General features: G+C 37.7%; 1 long non-coding RNA gene across 2 annotated transcripts in view; it reads left to right on the top strand.

The window, feature by feature from the left end:
- Window positions 1-23,314, top strand: part of LOC138758558 (uncharacterized) — a 123,018-nt gene that overhangs the window by 11,813 nt on the left and 87,891 nt on the right. Inside the window, exons 3-4 of one of the 2 annotated variants that reach the window (XR_011354345.1) lie at window positions 7,335-7,397; window positions 9,094-9,440. This is a non-coding gene — a long non-coding RNA (uncharacterized lncRNA). Of the gene's footprint in view, window positions 1-7,334; window positions 7,398-9,093; window positions 9,441-23,314 lie in introns of those variants that run through there. The other variant, XR_011354344.1, reaches the window with a different exon arrangement.

Raw genomic sequence — 23,314 nt, 5'->3', positions numbered from 1 at the left:
CAGTAGCTGTCTAGAATAGGACAAGCTGGTAAACTTCTGTAAAACAATTGATGACGGGTTGTGATGTTTTATATTTTAACTTTTTCTCTGCCAGTTTTCTCTTTTTTTCTCTGTATCTTGACTTTCTGCTAATTCCTTTTCAATGATTGTTATCTCTTTTTCCAACTGTTCTCCCTCCTGATTATATTCCTTTATAATTTTATTCATATAGCTAATTCTTTTTACTCTAATAAAAAGCCTTCATGGCATCCCATCAAATCAATTAGTACTTTCCTGATTCCATATTTATCTCGAAGAAAATTTTAATTTGCTGTTCAATATATCATTCGAATTTTTTTTATTCTTACAATGTAGGATTTAGTCTCCATCTACATGTTTTGTTTTTCTGGCGCATCCTTTTATTCAATTGTAAATAATAGGTGAGAGTGATCAGATAATAATCTTGCTTTATACTCCATTTTTAAGTCTGCCTTGGATCTGTGCCGATAACAAAAACATGTCTATTCTTGAATAGGTCTATTGTATACTTGAGTTGTGTGAATATTGTCCCTCATTTTGGAGTTGGTTCCTCCACTTATCGATTAGTTTCATATCCTGCATTTCTTTTAGTGAAAATTTAGTTAATGTATTCTTATTGTTAATTGTCTTCCAGTTTTGTCTATCATTGGGTCCAGGTTGAAGTTGCAAGATATGTCCCCATGTATCTGGCATTTTTCTGCAGGTGTGTTGCATATATTGCTGGTCTTCTTTGTTAAAAGCATAGATGTTTATTAAATTCCAAAATTCAGAATATATCTGGCACTTTGTCATTACATATCTACCTGCTGGATCAGTTATTATTTCTTTTATATTGATTGGTAGATTTTTGTTGAGTAATATAGCTTCTCCCCTGGATTTTGAATTGTATTATTATTCTACTACATGGCCTACACCATCTCTATTCATTGTATTGTGTCCTATCTCCGTTAAGTGTGTTTCATGCACAAAAGCAATCTAGAGTCCAGACGTGTAATCTCGACCTCTCTGACCAGACCTTTAATAACCCGTTTTAAACTCTTTTTTTCAGGTTTAAATTTTTTTTAAACTTAGTTTAAAGTATCAAGGAATTGTTATGCCTATTAATGGTAAAAATATTAAACATTAAGTTCAGAAGAAACTACATTTTCGGAGTGTTGAAGATTTAGAGCCTTAACGGTCTGCTACGACTTCAGGGTTTTCTTTCTTTCAAGCCTAAACCACAGAGATTGCCTGTGGGAGCTTGAAAAATGACCACTACTCACCAGGAGAAGGTCATCGCTGGAATTACCCGTTCTCAAGAGGAAGGTCCGTGTGCCCCCGATGTGGATCCCGATCCTGGCAGCCTGCCGACTTTAACGGAGGGGGCACGCAAGAAGACGATTCCATTGCTTGAAATGCCCCAGGAAGTGTTCCAACCTGAATATCTTGATCTTTTCCGTGAGTTTTGGAAGCAACAACAGGTTGCGGGGGTAGAACAGCGTCAGTCCCCTGAGGAAGTCAGGGTGCCGTCGCTGGGAGTCCAGACCCGCAGTAAAAGTGTTAAACTGCCTGTGGTTGAGATGCAGCAGGAGTTGCAGTTACCTGGTTCTGAGACTACGCAATAGAAAGCAGGGCTGAGCATTTCTGAATTACAGTGTAAACAGCTAAGTCTTATCATTCAGCCTATGCTAAATGAAATGTCTCAAAGGCTCAGTTTGGAACTGGATACAGTTAAAATACGTGTGGAAGCATCTTGTGCGGATTTTAAACAATTTCAGGCTGGTTTTTTGAAATGTCAACAACAAGTGGCTTCTAATACAGAAAAAATGTTGAAGGTGTTAAAGAATTGCAAGAACTTGAGAGGGATTTAGAGATGAATTTTAGATTATTTGGAGATTCAAAGTAGAAGGAATAATGTGAAGATTATTGGTTTGCCAGAAGGTATGGAAGAACAAGATCCTCTTTGTTTTTTACCAAATGGATTCCACAAATACTGGGGCAGGAATTTTTCTCTGCAGGTCTGGTATTGGAAAGAGCTCATTGAGCTTAAGAAGAAGACCTCTGCCTTATCAACCACTGAGACCCGTGATAATTTGATGTTTGAATTATTTGGACAGAGAAATGATACTTCGTTTTGCAGTGCAAAATGCGAGACAACGACAAGCCCAATTAATGATTCAGAATAGTAGAGTTTTTTCTATCCTGATTTGAGTCAAGAGGTTATTTAGCATCAGTGTCGATTTAATCCAGTTAAATAAGTTTTGTGGCATAAAGGTTATAGGTCTACTTTTCGCTATCTGGCAGTGTTGAAAGTGTGAATCTGTGGAATGCTCTGCCACAGAGGGTGGTAGAGGCAGATTCGCTGATTATGTTCCAAACAGAGTTAGATAAGACACTAGTGGGCAAAGGAGCTAAGGGTTATGGGGATAAGGCTGAAAATTGATACTGATGTTAGTGATCATCCATGATCGGTAAAATGGTGGTGCTGGCTCGACAGGCCAAAGGGCCTACTCCAGCTCCTATTGTCTATTGTCTATTGTTTTGTGGAGAAATTCAATCTCGGTTTTGTGAGAATTAGCGTGAAGCAATGAGTTTTGCTGATTCGTTGCCAGATGTAAGAAGACAAAGATGTAGCCGACCATTGTCTCCTAAAGAAAACTCTGGTTGTTCTGGAAATGGAAGAAACAGCAGAAATGGGAGAAATGGGAATAGAAAGAGTCCATTTTCTTGAAATGGGGTCGTCGAGTCTGGAATTTCTTGGATGAATAGAAGAACTTTTTTATTTTTACTTTATTATTATGTCATTATGATATCTTGTTGTTATTCTTTGTTTGGCTGGGGAGGAAGACATTTGCTCTATGTTCGACTAGTCATACATATATATATATTATTAGTTTTTAGTAATATTAGTGGATATATCAAAGTTGAAGTTTGCTACTTTTAATGTTCAGCGTTTAAACAGTTTGATTAAGCGTAAGAGTATTTTTATCAAGTTCATCTATGGAAAAACGAACTTTTAGTTTGGTAGAGATATGATTTTACCTGAAATGATAAAATTTGAGACTTTTGGCGCAATGAGATGAAATATTGTTTAATAATGGAAAACATTACATATGTTTCACGAATAACAATAGCTTTTTTAATTTAATATGTGTTTGTTATATTCAGAATATTTACATTATGATTTATATTGACTAGATTTTAATATGTATGCTTTACTTTATTTTTTTCTCTTTTCTATATGGCTCTCCTTAGGAGAGTTGGCTGAAAGAGGGGTGGGGTTTCTTCCTTTTTTTTCTTTCTTTTTATATATATATATATATATATAAAATATAACGTTCATGATTTGTTTATTGCTATATATGTTACTTATTATCTGTATTTTTAATGAATAAATAAAGTATAAAAAAACAAAAAAGATAAACTGGGAAATAGCTTGAAATTCCGATAAAGTAGCAACTATGAATATTTAATCACAGACACAATGATAATTTAAAAAATTATTACCAACATGTATATCATATTGCAATATAACGAAGAGGATTAAATAAAGTATAAAACGAAACAAGGTTGGGAAAAAAATTTTTTAACACAGAGATAAAGAAGGAAACAAGGGAGACGTTATGTACAGAAACAATGTGAAACACGAAAAATACTAAATAATGTATGATGCAATATAACTGGCAACATAGATTATATATTAATGCTCAGATATTAAAATAGTGATACCCAACAGCAACGGATAGATGTTTCCCTTGTGAACAAGAGACTGGATCAACATTATATACAAATTGGACATGTTCAAAAGTTAAAAAATAATATACCAAATAATCCAAAGAACTTCTGTTAACTAATATGAGACAAAGCGTTAGGTCGAAAATTAGACAGATACCAAATAAAATTTATTATGATATCGCAACCAGGAGCCAAAAAAATGTATTATGACAACCTGAAAAGTGGATACAATCATTAAAATACAAAAGTGGTATGCAGAACTTAACAAGAGAATTCCATTAGAAAACAAAATACACACAATCTGAAAGACTGGTGTACATTATGCGAACAAATTTGGAAACCATAAATAAAATGTGTCTGAGAATGCTGACCTCAAACTTCCATCTCTTAAAACAACATAATTATCAGAACAATAGATTTAAATATGTGAAAGGTGTCGGTACTACTTTTTTCTTTGTTTTTGCTTTTTGTTATTTCTTTGTTTTATGTGTTTTATTATTTATTGATTTTAAAGATGTGTGGGGAAGTGGAGAGGGACGAAGAGGGGAAAAAAGTTGAAATTTCACAATGTATATATTAAAGATGATCATTTGTGAATGTTGTTATTGATATGACACATAATGCAAGAAATAAAAAGAAGACAGGTAGTGAGTGCATTTTTTAGCCTGGGTAAAGCCCTTGTGGCCAAAACAAGAGAACAGGACTTGTGGCCTATTGTTTCACTTGAAATAAGAGAAACAAAAAGGAACTCTGTGTTGACCTTAAAAAAATGTTTTAATCTGGAACGCAAAGATTGGAAAAATATGTTCAGCAAGACAATGATATGGCAGATTAGAAGGGTGCAGATTGCATCCATATAACAACAAATCTCTCCCTGAAAACCGACATGAGCCTTCCTGAGTGGTAACCATTTACCTTTCAAGCACCAATGTCTGGTGAAATTCATCAATGTGAGATTCTGTGCACAGTATAAGGATTGCCAGCATCCAGTGAACTTGGAGGAATGGTAAAGTGAGATCGGACTATGAATTAAACAACTATTCTAAACTTTTGCACACATACATACATGGGGTCTTACAATTAGAAGGGGGTTAAGTCAGGAACATCAGATAAATGTTCATACTATTTTTATGTTAATTATAATTCAAAGCAACTTTTAATAATAACCATTTATCTGGTTGAATATCGAATGCTTATGGTTTGTTTTGGGTCCTCTGGGCTTGTAACAAACTGTTGTCTTGAACCATACTTACAGGAGCATCATATAAAGTATCCTATTGGAGGCCATGCTACCTGGTTCAGGAAATCTCCACTCAAGACCGAAAGAAAATACAGAAGTTCGAGAAATGAACTGTTATCCTATCTCTGACCTTCCTTTCAATCAAATTACTGTTCCCGCGGAGAAGCAGGGGATATATTAAACGGCTTACACTCCGCTGCTGGCACTTCGCGCAACCTCCATCGTTGGGAAAATAAACCAAACGGTTGCAAGATCACCAACTGATTCAATTACAAATGATTTTCCACTGTAATAAGGATGTTCAAGGAATCACACACTGAAAGAATAGATTTGACTTTGCTCTGTTCCAACTGAAATTTACCAGCAAATACGCATTGCACTGCGCTTATTTTCTTCCAGCATTCCATGGGATAATAGGTTAGCGTTGGCAGAATTGAAACTATCTGGTTTTAAATGCTGGTGCAATCCGATATCCAGAAAGCCGAAATTATTTTCATCCAATTAAACATTTCAATAGTATTTTTAATGGATATTTCATGACGTTGATCAGTTCCTCCCTGAATTTAAACTGAGTCGCTGCATAAATGCAAGTATTTGTGAAGTAACTCAGAACTAAGAGCATGTAACTGGTTTGGTCCACAATAAAAATTGGGTCCTTCACACTGGTCAAAGCAATCCGTTGTGTTATTTGCATCCACAGGAAAAATATTAAATAGGTCATCCAAAGCAATATGAAGTTTCCTGATACTGCAAAGAGTAAGATGATGGACTTCCTTCGACTTTTAACCTCGGAATCATTCTCATCCGCATAATTGTTGCTGCCTCTCAGAACCTTGCGGGCGCTGGTGGCTGCAACAATACGCGCGACCGTCAGAGCATTAAGCAGTGATATCAGTAACATTGGGAACAGAGGAGTCAACACTCGATGAATCCACGTGAATAATATCCATCCAGGATGGGTCCAAGCCTGACGTACGGATATACATAACCAATCTGTGTTACCCACAGTAAAAATGGGTTCATATAGAAAGAACCAAGGAATGTTTTTACAGACGAACAGCGGACACACTATTGTTATCACTTTGCGGGCTGTTATTTCGGAGCAAACCTTCGTCCTCAGTTTGTGGCAACAAATCATCACATATCGGTCAAATGTAAACGCGAGAGTCAACCACACGGAAGTATCCATGGCGGCGTGTATCAGTGTAACCTGGAAAGCGCACACCTGAGTTATGAACAGGAACGTTGTTGGAAAATAATATTCGTTCACACGAAACAGTATCACGTCAACGACAATGACCAATAGATCCGCCGTTGCCATGGCCACGAGGTAGCGAGAGACACACCTGGACAGACCGCAATTCCCCCGCGAAAGGATCACAATGGACATCACGTTAGCTGTTAAATAAGGAAAGTCACGAATGAATAGTCAGTATATATCAATTAAGTCCTTTATTTACGTTCCGAGATTTCTTAGTGTGATGGGTTGAGTATCGGCGTTGACTCTACTGAAGAAAACTTAACTGTGGTAAAATTAACAATTGACCCAACATTTCCCACAGCATTCACATCCGATCTCCAATGTTGCAGAACTGCACTAAAATGTCAAACTTTACAGACCAAATGCTTCTATTGAAGCATTTTTGCCAGAGTTAAACTTACCAATAATGAAGGAGGAGGATGTGAGGAAGATGGATTCTCCTTTTACAAATTTAGAAATAAAGGATGTTATTCAACAAATACCTAATGGGAAGTCACGAGGAAATGATGTTTTTTTTTAAATATACTGAACTGGCCTCGCATTCATAGGTGTTCTGAATCACGTAACTCAGGAAAAAGTTTTACCAAACTCGTGTTTGAATGCAATAATAAATGTAATACCAGTAAAAAGACTGAGAGCCTTTGAAGGTGTATTCTTATCTCCCAATTTCTTTATTAAAATAAATTTATTTATTATTCAATATTCATTCAATAATATTCATTAAATGTGGATTATAAAATAATATCGAGATTTATAGCAAAGTGTTTAGTAAAGTATTTACCACAGTTAGTAGATTCTGATCAGCTGGTTTTATTAAAGATAGGTATGCTTCAGATAATATTCTTTGAGTGGTTTCATTGATCAATGTTTCACATCAGCAACCCAACTTACCAAAGGTTGCTGATGCTGAGAAAGCTTTTGATAGGGTCAAATTGAATTTTCTATTTACCATTTTGCAGAAATATAGAATTGGACCCTAATTAATTTGTTGGGTGAAGTCATTATGTAATACACCTGTAGCAAGGGTGATGTCAAATGGTGAGTCTTCTTCCTTTTTTAATTTGAGCACGTTCAACTCAACAAGTTTGTTCTTTGTCACAGCACTATTTGCAGTCGTCATTGAACCGTTAGCTCTGGATATCAAGCAGAATGAGAATATTACAGGTATATGATTGGATAGGATGAATATAAGATTAATTTATTTGCTGACGATGTTTTGATATATTTAAATAATCGAAATCAATCTTTAGTTTATTTGCAAAATTGTTTCGAATTATATGATAAATTTTCTGGACATTAAATGAATTGGGAGAAAAGTGAAATGCTACCAATTTCTGCAGAAAATTGTATCAATTACGATCAATCTAGGCAAATTAGTAAATTTCGATGAGCTGATAAAATTGAGTAATTAGGGGTTATGATTGATGTAAATTTTCAATCATTGTATAATTTATATTATGTACCATAAATGACAAAAATTAAAGTGCATTTGATTAAATGGAAAGATTTTCCTTTATCTTTAATTGGTCGCTAAATTATATAAACGTGAATATTTTTCCATGAATTCAATTTTATTTAATTCCTGAATAAAGCTTGTGTTATAGAAATTGGCCACTTTTGAAAGAAGTATTGAATTCTCGGAAAACAAATATTAATTTTAATACAATCAACACCTCCAAATAATGTTTTATGAAAATGTATCCTTCTTTCAACTCCTCATTTAATTTCTTATGTAATGGAATATAATGTAATTTATATATTGTTCAAATTATAATCTGTATATATTCATAAATACTTAATCACATTGCTAGACCATATAAATTAAATATCTAATTGACATTGTGCATAATCACCTTGTACCAATTCCATATATTCAGTTTTATCCCAATTTATTTTATAACCAGAAACCTTTTCATAATCTGTCAGCTGCTTTTAATGTCCAGATAATAAGAGTTGAGTCTGAGCCAAGCATACAAAAAACATCATCTGAAAATAATCTTTGGCACAGTTAATATATCATATAGCCTTTTAACTGTTCATCAATACCAATAAATTGTGCAAGAAGTTCTATAGTCAATGCAAACAAAGCAGAAATTTGCCACGTCTGAAACAAAGATAAAGGACGAACTTGCCTACTTGACCTATTCAAATTAAATGAAATAGATATTTGCCTATTAGTTATTACTTAAGCTTGAGGACTTCTGTAAAGTGCTTTCATTCAAATTACAAAATTAAATCCAACGTAAAATTTCGTAAAACTTTAAATAGATAATCTTTATCAAATATATCAAAAGCTTTTTTTTTGCATCTAATACAACTTTAGTCGCCTCATTTTTTATATTAAACTTAATAATCTTACTATATCTTCACAGGTTTGTCTTTTTTTAAGAAAAATATTGATCTAAATATATTAAATCACAAAGGGAATATTTATTCTATTTGCTAATATCTTCACTATAACTTTATAATCAATGTTATACAATGACATTGCTCGACATTACGGTAATTTTAATGGATATCCGACTTTGTTAGGAAGAACCATAATTCTCGCCGTTGAAAAGGTTTCTGGAAGAGGGTCTGCACTCGACGGTGAAACACAAAGGGGCGTATTGGTTTGCGGAGACGGTGGCACTGAGCTCTAATACGAGCATGAATAAAGTATTTATTAAGTCTCTAATTCCTTAACAAACTTCCATAGGAAATCCATGCTCCCGATGAGACGTGTTATTCTGTAAACATTTACGTGTTTCCTTAACTTCTTGTTCACTACATGGTCTATCCAAATTATCTTTATCTTGGTCATTCAGAAAGTTCTCTTAAGATTTTAAAAGTGACGGCCAAAAATCCATGTTTTGTGCAGATAACCGCCGGAAGAAATCACCTCTTTCAAATGCAGGTGCAATCACTTACCCGGACCCCGAACACAGCCACAATCGGGTAGTAAATCATAAGTGTCTGCAACATTGGAGGCAACAAGGAAAATGGATTGACAGTGAGTGGAACTCTGATCTTGACGATGATGGGGAGTCTGAAAGGGACAGCTCTGTAAGAAAGCAGCAGAGAGCGGCGAGATGTACAGCCTTCATCTATCCCAGGATCATCAATAAAGGGTAAATAATAATACCTCCAGAGAAATGAGCGTCGCATAAACACAGCCAACATTCCTGTTTGTGCCCAACGATGCAGATGCAGGAATTTAAATGAACATTTGGGAATAACAAACCGCGACACATTTAGCAGAGAGAGAGCACAGCGCCACCCGTTGCCCAAAACGTGACGCCCCTTTGTGTTTCACCCTCGTCCGACCCACCATGTTCATCATTCCTTCCAATTTCGGCATCTAAAGTGTTGATTATCTGAATGAAAATGTTTTGATAATCCGTGACCATTACATGTGGAGACAGTGGAAGGGAAATGCCAACCTCCATGGATTCGCTTTTGCACGAAATCAAAGGACACAGAATTCCGTCAGGTTTCTGCAGTCAGACGCTAACCTGACGGACAGCAGTAGCGCAGGATCGTTTAATTATGAAAGTTTAATCATTAGGTTTTAAAATAGTGGAGTTCAGCACAGGATCAGGCACCTCAAACCTCACATCAGCGTCGACACATTGAACAGTTGAAACATAGAAATTTGTCCAAGAGGTTTTCCCATCCGCGTGTCCTGCAGACCTGACCATGACGAATATATAAGTCTTGTCTGCATGAACTGCAGTTTGATACATAAGTGACTACGAAGACGCTTATGATAAATAGCGAGAATTTGAAAATTATTTGTGATTCTTCATTATCTGGGGGTAGGCGTAAGAGTCTCCTGAACAACTGTTCCAAATTAGACCCCGTCCTCTCTCACACACACACACACACACACACACACACACACACACACACACACACAAACATCTCTAGGTTTGTTACATGCAGCTGAGAAGGAGACGTTCTGCACAAAGGAGCTCAGGAACTGGCCATTGGATCCACTACATTATGTTGACATCGACTATGATATCCAGTTAGAAATACCAAATCTCTCCACATGATTTGTATCCCCATCCCACCATCCTCACTCGCCGCACATTCACGGGCCTGTTAAATGTCTCTGGAAATTCACTCGTGGATCTACTTCCACCAGCTACAGCGCACAGGCATCCTCTCGACTCCCAGTTCAGATTCGTGATACCTTTTCACCCAGTTCTTGAGTAACTCTCCAGCCGACCTTTGTGAATACCTGACCCGCAGTCGTAATCAGCCAGTGGCCTCCGTCGGTTCCTTACCACGACTCACCAAGTCCGCTGAATGTGCGTTTCTTCAGCCGCAGAGCCCTTCATTGGTCCAGTGTCGTGGTCAACAACTCAATTCTCATTTTCAAACGTGTGTTGTTCTTCCACATTTCTGGTGTCCTGTGATATTCTACTGCTTCCATGCAGTCTGCAGCACCTCGGGGCTGCTGCCCAATACATGTGTCACAAAGAACATAGAACACTGCACATAAAGCTTACAAACATTTATTCATAAAGGCCCAGGAGAGATGAAAATATATCCATCTCCCCATTTGATTAGATACTAAAATGCGAAGATAGTGTGTCTAAGATTGTGAATGTCTAAGATTGCGCAAATTGGGATTGTACTCGCTGGAGTTTAGATGTTTGAGAGGGGATCTCATGAAGATATATAAAATTCATGCAGGACTGGACAGAATAGATGCGGAAGGGGTGTTTCCGATAGTGGTGGAGTCCAGAACCCGGGGCCATGTTTCGAGGATAATAGGCAAACAATTTAGAACCGAGATGAGGAGGAATTTCTTAAATCTGTGGAATTCATTGCGACAGTGAGCAGTAGAAGCAGATTCATTGAATATATTTAAAAGGGAATTAGATATATTTCTTCAGTATAAGGGTATTATGGGTTATGGGGAGAAGGCAGAAAAGGGGTACTGGACTTCAAGATCGGCCACGATCTTATTGAATGCTGGAGCAGGCTCGAAGGGCCGAATTAACTACTCATGCTCCTATCTTCTATGTTCCTACGTTTCTATACAGATTGATTCATTATAATTTTATTCATCAATTATATTTAACCCCGGTGAAGAAAGTTCAATATGTCACTTCATATTTTTGTTTTAGATGTCATATGGAAGTAGGAACTTTCTTACGTTTGGTTGGAAATGTGAGACAGTTTAACAGTTTTTGGATAATATTAAAGAACTTTAGAAAGTTATATTTAAATTTGAAATTCCATTTTACCCAATAATATTTTCATTGGATAATACTAAGCCATTATGTTTAGAGTTAAAGTTAAACAATTTCATATTGCTAGGAAATGCCTTGCAGTTACATGGAAGAATGATATTGAATTGAATATTCAACGTTGGCATGCAGAGATGAGGTCATGTATTCCATTAGAGAAGATAACATATAATCTAAAAATAATTATCTATGTGTTAATGTTTGGAGCCCGTACATGGATTGAATGTGTTCAAATTGTTAAAATATTTCCCATGAAGGGATAGGGTTTTCCCCAACTGCGATCCATACCTGCATGTGTTGGTTTAGTTCATGTGCTCCATTATTGTTTCCATTTTTTTTATTTTTGTGACGTTTAATAGTGGGTTGGGTGGGTTTGGATGGATAGCCATGGGTGTGTGGTTTTTGTGGGATAAAATAAATATTATATTGTTTATATAAAAATTATATTTTCAAAAAAATGCACTAAATCATTCTTACCTCATAACTCCCTATTTTATATTTATCCATCTGTCTATCCAAGTGTCTCCTAAGTGACACAGATAAATCATACTCTACCTCGATTCATGGTAAGTCATTTCATTACAGGCAGCCACAAATCTGTGTACAAACCTACTTGTGATGTCTACCTTCAACTTTCCTCCTTTCACTTTCCACATATGTACTCTGGTATTCATTATCCCTGCTCTGTGATAAAGGCATTCGCAGTCTACCCACTCTGTGCTTCTCAGAATCTTGTAGTCTCATTCATCTATGCTACAAAAAATGAAAAAGTTCCAGATCTGATAACCTTGCCTCATAAGACTTATTTATCAAACAATGCAACATGCTGCCAAATCTCCCCTGCTCCGTCCAATAGGTTGCACACCATTCATATAATGAGGTGTCCAGATGGAACACAATACCCCGTGTGAACTCAGAATACATTTGTAGAGTTGCCACATTCCCCTTGAACAATTGAACGCAATCCCCATAATAATGAAACCCAACATCCATTAATCCTCTTCTCATCCTTTTGGTTTTACCTTCCAGATTGCATCACCACCGACTTATCATGTTGAAATCCACATGCCACTTTTCTGCTCAACTTTGCATCCTGCCTCTCTCCTTTGTGAACTACGATAATGTTCAGCACCATAAAGAAGTCTCCAATATTTATATCATTTGCATGCATTTCTGGTACATCCTTCCTCCCCTTCATCTCGATCATTTCTCAAAACACAACGACCAGGAGTTCCAGAACAGATCATTGCAGAATTTCACTAATCACTGTCCTCCATGCAGAATATATTGCTTCTGCTATTACTATCTGCATTCTACAGGCAATACAGATTTTAGACATGCAGCTAGGATTTCATGGATCCCCTCCATTATGACATTCTGAACTAATCTCTCAAAGAGGACTAAAATCCATATAAACTACATCAACAAGCTTATTGTTATTCATGTTGTTTGTTATCCTCTCAAATGTTATGACTCTTCATTCAGACATACACATTGACTAACCTTCATTCGACATTTCTTCTCCAAATGCTCATAGATTCTATCCTTACGAATCTTCTCAAATATTTGATACACCTCTGATGCAAGACTCTCTGTTCAAAAATTCCAAGTATTTTCCATATTCTTTTTTAAAAATAAACAAAGAGTCCACCATTGTAATTCTCAAATCCTCTGGCAATTCCCCTGTTGGCAAATAAGACACAAAGATCATAGCCACGACTTATGATACCTCCACCCTCACTTACCGCAATAACTTGAGGTAGATCACGTCCAGCCCCAGGAAGTTCTCAATTACTTAGATTTAAGAAGATCCAACACTTCCCCTTCCTTAATAACAACATAATTCAGCACTCATCCTTGCTCTATTCATAACGCAAAATGATCAAGTTCCTTATCACTTGTGAATAATTAAGCAATGTTTTCATTTATGACAATCTTAACATCCTCTACCATTAGGCACGTTTCCTTCTTTATAAGTTTGCGCCCCACAATCTTTGTGGTTGACCCTGAAGTCACATAATATTTAAATGAATCCATCATCAGCTCCATTTACGCAGTATCAGGTCTGAATAAAGATGACAGAAGTTCGAATGTGTGATTTAGTCTCCATCTACATATCTTTGGTAATGCATCCTCTTATTCAATTGTCAATAATACGTGAGAGTGATCAGATAATAATCTTGCTATATGTTCCAATTTTAACTCTCCCTTGGACCAGTGTCGATCACAAAACCTTGAGTATGTCTTCTGTTTATTTGAGCAGTGTGAATATTGTCTCTCTTTTTGTTGTTGCCTCCTCCACATATCAATTCGATTCATATCCTGCAATGCTTTTAGTATAAATTTAGTTACTTTATTCTTATTGTTAATTGTCTTCCTGTTTTGACTAACATTGGGTCCAGGTTGAAGTTGAACTCCCCTCTGAGCATGATATGTCCCCATGTTTCTGCTATTTTCTCTGAAGATTGTTTGCATAAATTGCTGGTCTTCTTTGTTAAATGCATAGATGTTTAGTAAATTCCAAAATTCAGAATTTATCTGGCACTTAGTCATTACATATCTACCTGCTGGATCTGTTATTATAACTTTTATATTGATTGATAGATATTTGTTGACTAATATACCTGCTCCCCAGGATTTTGAATTGTATTAGGACTCCGCCACATGGCCTACACAGTCTCCCTTCAATTTATTGTGTCCTATCTCAGTTAAGCGTGTTTAATGTACAAAAGCAATGTCGATTTTTCTTCTTCTAGTTGTCAGCAACTCTTCCTTTTAATTTGATTGAGTTTTCTGTTAATATTTACAGTAATTAAATTTAATATATCCATCTTTAACTTCTTAATTTTCAATTCTATCTCATCTCCTCAACTCTTTCATATCTTTTTCCTCAATATTTTTTAAATAATTTTTGCACATCTTAATACATGCAGACACTGTTAGAAAAAGAAACTTATCCTTGAAACCCCTATTAAAATTAAAAAATAAAATGTTCCTACCCACAATAATGAAAGTCCCAAAACATCACGTATTGGGTTGTCTATGACTCCTTGTGAGACAACTCCAATTTCGTTATCTATTTGGGTTGAGGTAATAACTGCAAGCATCAACAGATTTTGAAATAGCAGTTATTTTTCTCTCCCTCGCCTCCCCACAGTGAAACACTATATATTTTCAAAAAATGTTACAAAGCGTAATTAACACTTTTTTCTTATCCTTATTTTCATCCTATTTTCCAAACTTAAACTTTATATTTACATTATTATCTTTACAAATTATTTATGTACATTGTTTTGATAGTCTTTTATAATATTTCTCATTTTTTTGTCTGTTCGGCAATTGTTCTGCAACGTGTAGGGAATCTTTCAGGTCTGAGAGCAGTCCATTACTTTGCCCTGGAATGAATATTTGTAATACTGCCGGATGTGTTAGATTAAAATTATAGCCTTCCTTATATAATGTCTGCTTTGTCAGGTTCAATACTTTCCCTTTCTTTAAGAGATCGAAGCTGATGTCTGGATAGAAATTTCACCCTTTCTATTCCAGTAGTTCATTATTTTCCTTTATTTTATTCTTTGCCCGCTCAAACATTTTTTGCTCTTGTTGTGTGTCTTAGTAAATTTATTATTATGGATCATGGTTTTTGGTTTTAATAAGCCTTTAGTGCCAATGTTCTATGTGCTCTTTTATTTCAATTTTGTCTTGTAGATGTTCTGCCTCCAAGACTGTGGGATTCATCTTTTCATGAATCCCTTTATGTCTGATCCTTCTATGCATTCTCTACACCTACTATTTTTATATTGTTCCATTTGCTATAATTCTCTAACATATCAATATTTTGAATAAACAGATCTCTTTAATTTCTTTGTCTCTATCATTCAGAATTTCTTTTACTTCATTCATTTCTAATTCCACAGCTGTCAGGCTTTCTTCCACTTCCTTTGTTCGTTTTCATGGATATGCTATGGCCAGCTCTAGTTTTTGCATTTTATCTTCTGCTTTTGTTCCATTTTTATTTTTATTGTGTTAAATTCAGTTGTAAAAATGTCTTTTAAAGTTTTTATTTGTTCATAAAAATATTTAATGTCTGTTAACTGTTTATATTTTTTACCTTCCTCTTTCCCGTGTGTAATCTTCTTTGTCTTCACTCTCTCGCTCCTTGTCTTCTGTTCAACTCTTATTGCTGTGATGCCATCACCCCAATTTATCTATCAGTTTAACATTGTCACATTGCTGGACCTGCCTTCCTTCAGTGTATTTTTTTTGTTATGGGCGGTTGTGTAAAATTTTGTGGCTTATTGAGCCAACTTCATACATAGTTCGAAAGAGGGACTTTGCCAAGTGGTGCGCCCATCAGCTTTAGGGGTCAGATGTAATTTTTAAGGTAAGGCCTACCTCTTTTCTTTCTGCTCTTTTTCTGTCTTCCTCTTTATCTGTCTCTCTGGTCTTCTCCTTTTTTGATGCTATCTCTTCGGTATTTGTGATTTCTTTATCTTTCAGGACTTCTGTGTTTTTTCTGTCCGGCATTGTTTCTTTTTTATTTAATTTCTCTTCGAAGGGCTATTCTTCTGCAGCCAGTACTCCATCGGCGTGATATCACCATTAAAATTATGACAGGGCAGCACAGTTAAGGTATTTATCAGACTTGTATCACAGAGGAGAAAAACCAGATTGTATTAAGATAGAATTAGACAATTTGAGAGAAGATATCAAGGAACATATACTATAAAATGGGATGAAAATTTTGTGCAATATAACAGTTCACATGTACTACAATATATACTTAAATTATGGAAAAGAATACACCTGGAAGAATAAAGGATAAATTATCAAATACCAAAAATAATATTAACAGAAAACTCATTAATCCCCTTTACAATGGATAATTTATTTTTCAAGAAATGGGATAGAAAAGGAATCAAGGAAATTGAAGATTGCATTTTGGCAAATAATTTCTTAACATTTTAGCAATTAAAAGATGAATATTGAATAACACAAGGTACAATGTTTCCATATTACAAATTGAAAACCTATTTAAAAAATAATCTAGGAAATAGCTTGAGATTATAAAAGGTAGAAATTATGAATATTTAATCACAGACACAATGATAATTTAAAAGATTATGACCAACATATCTATCAAATTGCAATATAAGGAAGAGAATGAAATAAAGTATAAAATGAAACAAAGTTGGCAAAAAGATTTTAAAACAGAGTTAAAGAATGAAACATGGGAGAAGTTAAGTATACAAACAATGAAAAACGTGATAAATACTAAACTATGTATGATACAATATAACTGGCTACATAGATTAGAAATTATTCCTCAGAAATTAAAATAGTGGTACTCAACAGCATCAGATATATGCTTCCGTTGTTAACAAGAGACTGGAACAACATTACATATATTTTGGACATGTTCAAAATTTAAAACTATCTGCAAAGATCTATTAAACAAAATCACAAAATAAATAAACCAAATAATCCAAAGAATTTCTATTAAATAATATAAGAGACAAAAATTTAGGACTAAAATCAGACAGAGCCCAAATAACATTTATTATAATAGCGTAACCAGTAGCAAAATAAAATTATATTATGACAACCTGGAAAATGGAAACACTCTTTAAAATACAAAAGTGGTATACAGAAATTAACAAGTGTATTGCATTAGAAAAATATCCATTCAATCTGAAAGACAAGTGTATGTTATTCGAACAAATTTGAGAACCAGAAATTGAAAAGGTCGGGGAATGCCGACCAAAAATTTCCATCCCTTAAAACAACATAATTATGAGAACAGATTTAAATATGTGAAATTGGAGGATACTACATTATTTTCTTTTTTTGCTTTTTGTTATTTCTTTGTTTTATGTGTATTATTATTTGTTGATTTTTTAAGAGGCGTGTGGAAGGGGAGATAGATGAAAAGGGGGAGAAGAAGAAATGTCACTATGTATATATTGATGATCATCATTTGTGGATGTTGTTATTGATATGCCTCAGTGCAAGAACTTTAAAAAAAGGTTGTGAGAGCTTATTAAAGCCTGGTCAAAGCCGATGTTACCAACACAAGAGGACAGGACTGGCTGCCTAAGATTTCACTTGAAATAAGAGAAACAAAAAGGAACTCTTTGGCGCTCAGTCTCGGAACTCAGGCCAATGTTGTCCAGGTGGAGGACCCACTGCAGGTGCCAGAGTGACTCCCGCAGCCGCTCGACATCCAACTGGAAGCGGCGGGGGAGTCCCAGCAGCTGGAAGTAATTGAGCGGCTGGTCCAGGTGCTGCAGGGCCCGGCAGGAAAGGCAGAAGAAAGCGAACGGTTCAGGGCTAGCCCCACACTGCCAGCACCCGGTTGCGGTGGGAGAGAACGCACAAAGGACGCTCAAAACAATGGCTTGGTACCAGAGCTCGAGGTCTCGGCCCAGGGGCTGGGGACCCGCCCCAGCCGGCCACCTGAGTTCTTGAGTGGCCTGGGAACGCTGGCCCATCAGGATGGCCAAGTGGACCGTATGCCTCAAGTGCACTACAAAGACGAAGTTTAACAGAAGTTTGTAGTTTAACTCCAAATATATGGTTTGACCTAAAAGGGGAGGCAGGCCTCTTCAGCCCGGTTAAGCAACGTGCATAGGAGAAGGACACTCCAATATGAAACATACGAGCCAAGGACTTCGTTGCCACATCCCAGCTTGCTTGGCCACGGCACACGAACCACGGGTGTAAAGGGTGAGGCCAGTACTGCGCACTCTGCACTCCACCTAAAAGCTCCTTTACACAGGCCCGAGGACATATCCACATCCTCCCCATCAAAAGATGCACACATACTCAAGCTAGCATGCTGGAACATCAGAGCCATGCTAGACAATGCTGACTGCCACCGACCTGAACGTCGGTCTGCCCTCATCGCACATGAACTCCTCAGACTCGACCGACATAGCCACTCTCAGTGAAATCTGCCTTAGAGATGTAGGCAGCCTCCAAGAATATGGTGCGGGCTACATAAATCTACTGGTCTGGCAAGCCTCAGGCTAAATCACACTTATCTGGTGTTGACTTCATGGTCAAGAACGCCATTGCCTCCAAACTCAAAAACCTCGCAACAGGCCACTCTCACCGGATCATGTCCATGCGACTCCCCCTTCAAAACAAGTGATGCATCACACTCATCAGTGTCTATGCTCCAATCCTTGAAGCGGAATCAGCAGAAAAGGACAAGTTCTACACTGATCTGTGCAACCTCATCCAACGCACCCCTACAGCCAACAAGGTTGTCATCCTCGGTGACGTCAACGCTCGTGTCGGCAAAGATCAGAAACGTGGACAGGAATCCTTGGCAAGCATGGTGTCAGCAAGTCCAATGACAACGGGTGCCTCCTGTTGGAGTTTGTCATTACTAACACCCTTTTCCAGCTGAGAGACAGCCTGAAGACTAACTGGATGCATCCCTGATCCAAACACTGGCACCTCCTGGACTACATTCTGGTATGAGGAAGAGACAAACGAGATGTGCTCCACTGCAGGGTCATCCCAGCACGGAATGCCACACTAACCACGGGCTTCTTCACTGCAAGCTCAACCTTCACTTCAAGCCAAAGTTCAAGAACAATGGAGCCCCCAGAAAGAGGTTCAATGTTGGAAACCTGCAGTCAGACGTAGTGAGAGGAAACTTCCAGGCAAACCTCCAAGCAAAGCTCGAGGATGCAAACTGCCTCACGGACACGTTGCCTGAAACCCTCTGGGATCAGCTGAAATCTTCCAGACTGCAATCCACTGGAGGTACTGGGCTTCTCCTCCAGGAAAATCAAGGACTGGTTTGACGAAAACAGCGAGGAAATCAGGGAGCTGCTTGCAAAGAAGCGATCTGCCCACCAGGCTCACCTTGCAAAGCCTTCCTGGCCAGAGACGAAATGAGCCTTCCGTTTCGCATGCAGCCATCTTCAGCGCAAACTCCGGGAGATCCAAAATGAGTGGTGGACTAGCCTCGCCAAATGAACCCAGCTTAGCGACGACATTGGCGACTTCAGGGGTTTTTATGAGACACTAAAGGCGGTGTACGGCCCCTTATTCCAAGTCCAAAGCCCTCTGTGCAGCTCAGAAGGCAACGTCCTCCTCAGCGACAAGATCTCCATCCTCAATCGATGGACAGAACACTTGCAATCTCTTTTCAGTGCCAACCGCTCAGTCCAAGAATCTGCCCTGCTCCAGCTCCCTCAAGAGCCCTTGAGTCTAGAGCTGGATGAGGTCCTTACCCGGGAAGAGACATATAAGGCAATTGAACAACTGCAAAGTGGCAAAGCAGCAGGTATGGATGGAATACCCCCCTCCTCCAGAGGTCTGGAAGGCCAGCGGCTAAACTCTGCATGCCAAACTGCATGAGTTTTTCATGCTCTGCTGGGACCAAGGAAAGCTGCCTCAGGACCTTCGTGATGCCATCATCATCACCCTGTACAAAAACAAAGGCGAGAAATCAGACTGCTCAATCTATAGGGGAATCACGCTGCTCTCCATTGCAGGTAAAATCTTCGCTAGGATTCTCCTTAATAGACCACTACCTAGTGTTGCCGAAAATGTCCTCCCAGAATCGCAATGTGGCTTTCGCGCTAACAGAGGAAATACTGACATGGTCTTTGCCCTCAGACAGCTCCAATAAAAGTGCAGAGAACAAAACAAAGGACTCTACATCACCTTTGTTGACCTCACCAACGTCTTCAACACCATGAGTAGGAAAGGGCTTTGGCAAATACTAGAGTGCCTCAGATGCCCCCCTAAATTCAACTGCACGTGAACCAACAAGGTCGGGTCAGATACAGCAATGAGCTCTCCGAACCCTTCTCCATTGACAACGGCGTGAAGCAAGGCTGTGTCCTCGCACCAACCCTCTTTACTAACTTCTTCAGCATGATGCTGAATGAAGCCATGAAAGACCTCAACAATGAAGACGCTGTTTACATCCGGTACCGCACAGATGTCAGTCTCTTCAATCTGAAGCGCCTGCAAGCTCACACCAAGACTCAAGAGCAACTTGTCTGTGAACTACTCTTTGAAGATGATGCCGTTTTAGTTGCCCATTCAGAGCCAGCTCTCCACCGCATGACATCCTGTTTTGCGGAAACTGCCAAAATGTTTGGCCTGGAAGTCGGCATGAAGAAAACTGAGGTCCTCCATCAGCCAGCTCCCCACCATGACTACCGCCCCCCCCCACCCCCACATCTCCATTGGGCACACTGAACTCAAAACGGTCAACCAGTTTACCTACCTCAGCTGCAGCATTTCATCTGATACAAGGATCAACAACGAGATAGACAACAGACTCGTCAAGGCAAATAGCGCCTTTGGAAGACTACACAAATGAGTCTGGAAAAACAATCACCTGAAGAAAAACACAAAGATTAGCGTGTACATAGCCATTGTCATGCCCACGCTCCTGTTCAGCTCCGAGTCATGGGTCCTCTACCGGCGTCACCTACGGCTCCTAGAACGCTTCCATCAGCGCAGTCTCCACTCCATCCTCAACATTCATTGGAATGACTTCATCACCGACATCGAAGTACTCGAGAAGGCAGAGTCCGCAAGCATTGAATCCATGCTGCTGAAGATCCAACTGCACTGGGTTGGTCACGTCTCCAGAATGGAGGACCATCGCCTTCCGAAGATCATGTTATATGGCGAGCTCTCCACTGGCCACCGAGACATATCGGTCAAATGTAAGAAATGATTTTCCACCGTTATAAGAATGTGCAGGGAATCATACACTGAAATAATAGATTTGACTTTTCTCTGTTCCAACTGAAATTTACCGGCAAATATGCACTTTTTTTCTCCCATCTTTCCATGGGATAACAGGTTGGCGTTGGCAGAAGGGAAACTCTCGGGTGTTTAATGCTGATGGTATCTGATATCCAGAATCCGAACATATTTTCCTCCAATTAAGCATTGCAAATAGTATTTTAACGGATATGTCATCACGTTGATCAGCTCCTCCCTGAATTTACACTGAGTCGCTGCATAAATGCAAGTGTTTGTGCAGCAACTCAGAAGCAAGAGCATGTACCTGGTTTGGTCCGTGATTAACATTGGGTCCTTCGCACTGGTAAAGACAAACTGTTGTGTGATTTGCATCCACAGGAAAAATATTAAATAGGTCATCCAAAGCAATACGAAGTTTCCTGATACTGCAAAGTGTAAGATGATGGGCTTCCTTCGGCTTTTAACCTCGAAATCATTCTCATCCGCATAATTGTTGCTGCCTCTCAGAACCTTCTGCGCTCTGGTGGCTCCAACAATACGCGCGACCATCAGAGCATGAATCAGTGATATCAGTAACATTGAGAACAGAGGTGTTAACACTCGATGAAGCCACGTGAATAATATCTATCCAGGGTGGGTCCAAGCTTGACGTACGGATATACAGAACCAATCTGTGTTACCAACAGTAAAAATGGTTCAAATAGAAAGAACCAAGGAATGTTTTTACAGACGACACATTATTGTTATCACATTGCGGGCCGTTATTTCGGAGCAAACCTTCGTCCTCAGTTTGTGCCAACAAATCATTACATATCGGTCAAATGTAAACGCGAGAGTCAACCACATGGAAATATCTGTGGCGGCGTGCAATTTAGGAGCTATATTTTCAAAATTCCCCATCTAAAATAACTCAGGATTCAACGGAAAAATAACTTTATAATCTGTAGCAAAAACATGCTAACAGAAATCCAAAAATGTTAAACGTTTGATCAAGACCAAATGCAATTTAGAAAATTCCAATATCTTTACCACATCGATAGCATTACTCGGATATATCTAATTTCCATCTATTCCATTTTGGAGGGGTAATGCATAATTCTTTTTTTAATTTTTTATCTTTTACATTGTGAATCATATCAACCAAAATATGTAAAAACGTATCTCATTAAATATACACACTGTTCTTTCTCCACTTTATTCCCCCATTTTCCTCCCTCCCCTTTCTCACCCCCTCCAAAACCCATAAATATTCAACATATACAATACCATAAAACCATAAAACAATATTTTCACACAATGGAAAATAAAAAGAAAAATGCATCATCTATTTATTACACACTGAATCTAGTCTTTTTGTCTTCTTATCATTTTCATTCTCATTTTAGGGGATTGATTCATAAGCAAGCTCACTCTGATATGTCCCATATATGGTTCCCAAATTTGTTCAAACATTGTGACTTTATTTTAAAAATTATATGTTCTTTTTTCCAATGGAATACATTCATTCATTTCCATGTGCCATTGCTGTATACACATGCTCCCTTCCATTTTCCAATTTGACATTAAACATTATTTTGCTATCGCTGAATCTATCATAATGATTTATTTTGCACTTTATCCAATTTGAGACCTACTTCTCTACTTCTTCTGTTACTTAAAAAGTAATCTCTGTTTTTCGGCATATTTGTTTGTAATTTTATTTAGTCTCTGTTTTAATTCTTCTAAACATAATTATTTTCAAACATGCCCAACTTGCATGCAATGTTGTTCCAATTTTCTTATAGTGAGAACACCTATTCGATATTGTTCAATCCCATTTTTTAAAGTTTAGTCGAGTACTATATACCCTGTGTAACCAGTTATACTGTATCATGCATACCCTTCGGTTTATTGTATTCCTCATCGTTCAAGAACTAACTTTTCCCATACTTCATTTTTTATCTATATTTTTAGATCCTTTTCCCACTTCCGCTGAGGTTCACAGTTTATATCATTTTACTTACCTTGCAGCTTAGTGTACATAATGGTTACAAATCTTTTGATTATCTGTTTGTCTGTAATAACGTATTCAAAGCTGCTTCCTTCAGGTAA

This window comes from Narcine bancroftii, chromosome 3 (genome assembly GCF_036971445.1).
Source record: "Narcine bancroftii isolate sNarBan1 chromosome 3, sNarBan1.hap1, whole genome shotgun sequence".
NCBI lineage: Eukaryota > Metazoa > Chordata > Chondrichthyes > Torpediniformes > Narcinidae > Narcine > Narcine bancroftii.
The sequence above is the reverse complement of the archived record's forward strand: the minus strand, read 5'-3'. Positions and strand labels throughout refer to the sequence as shown.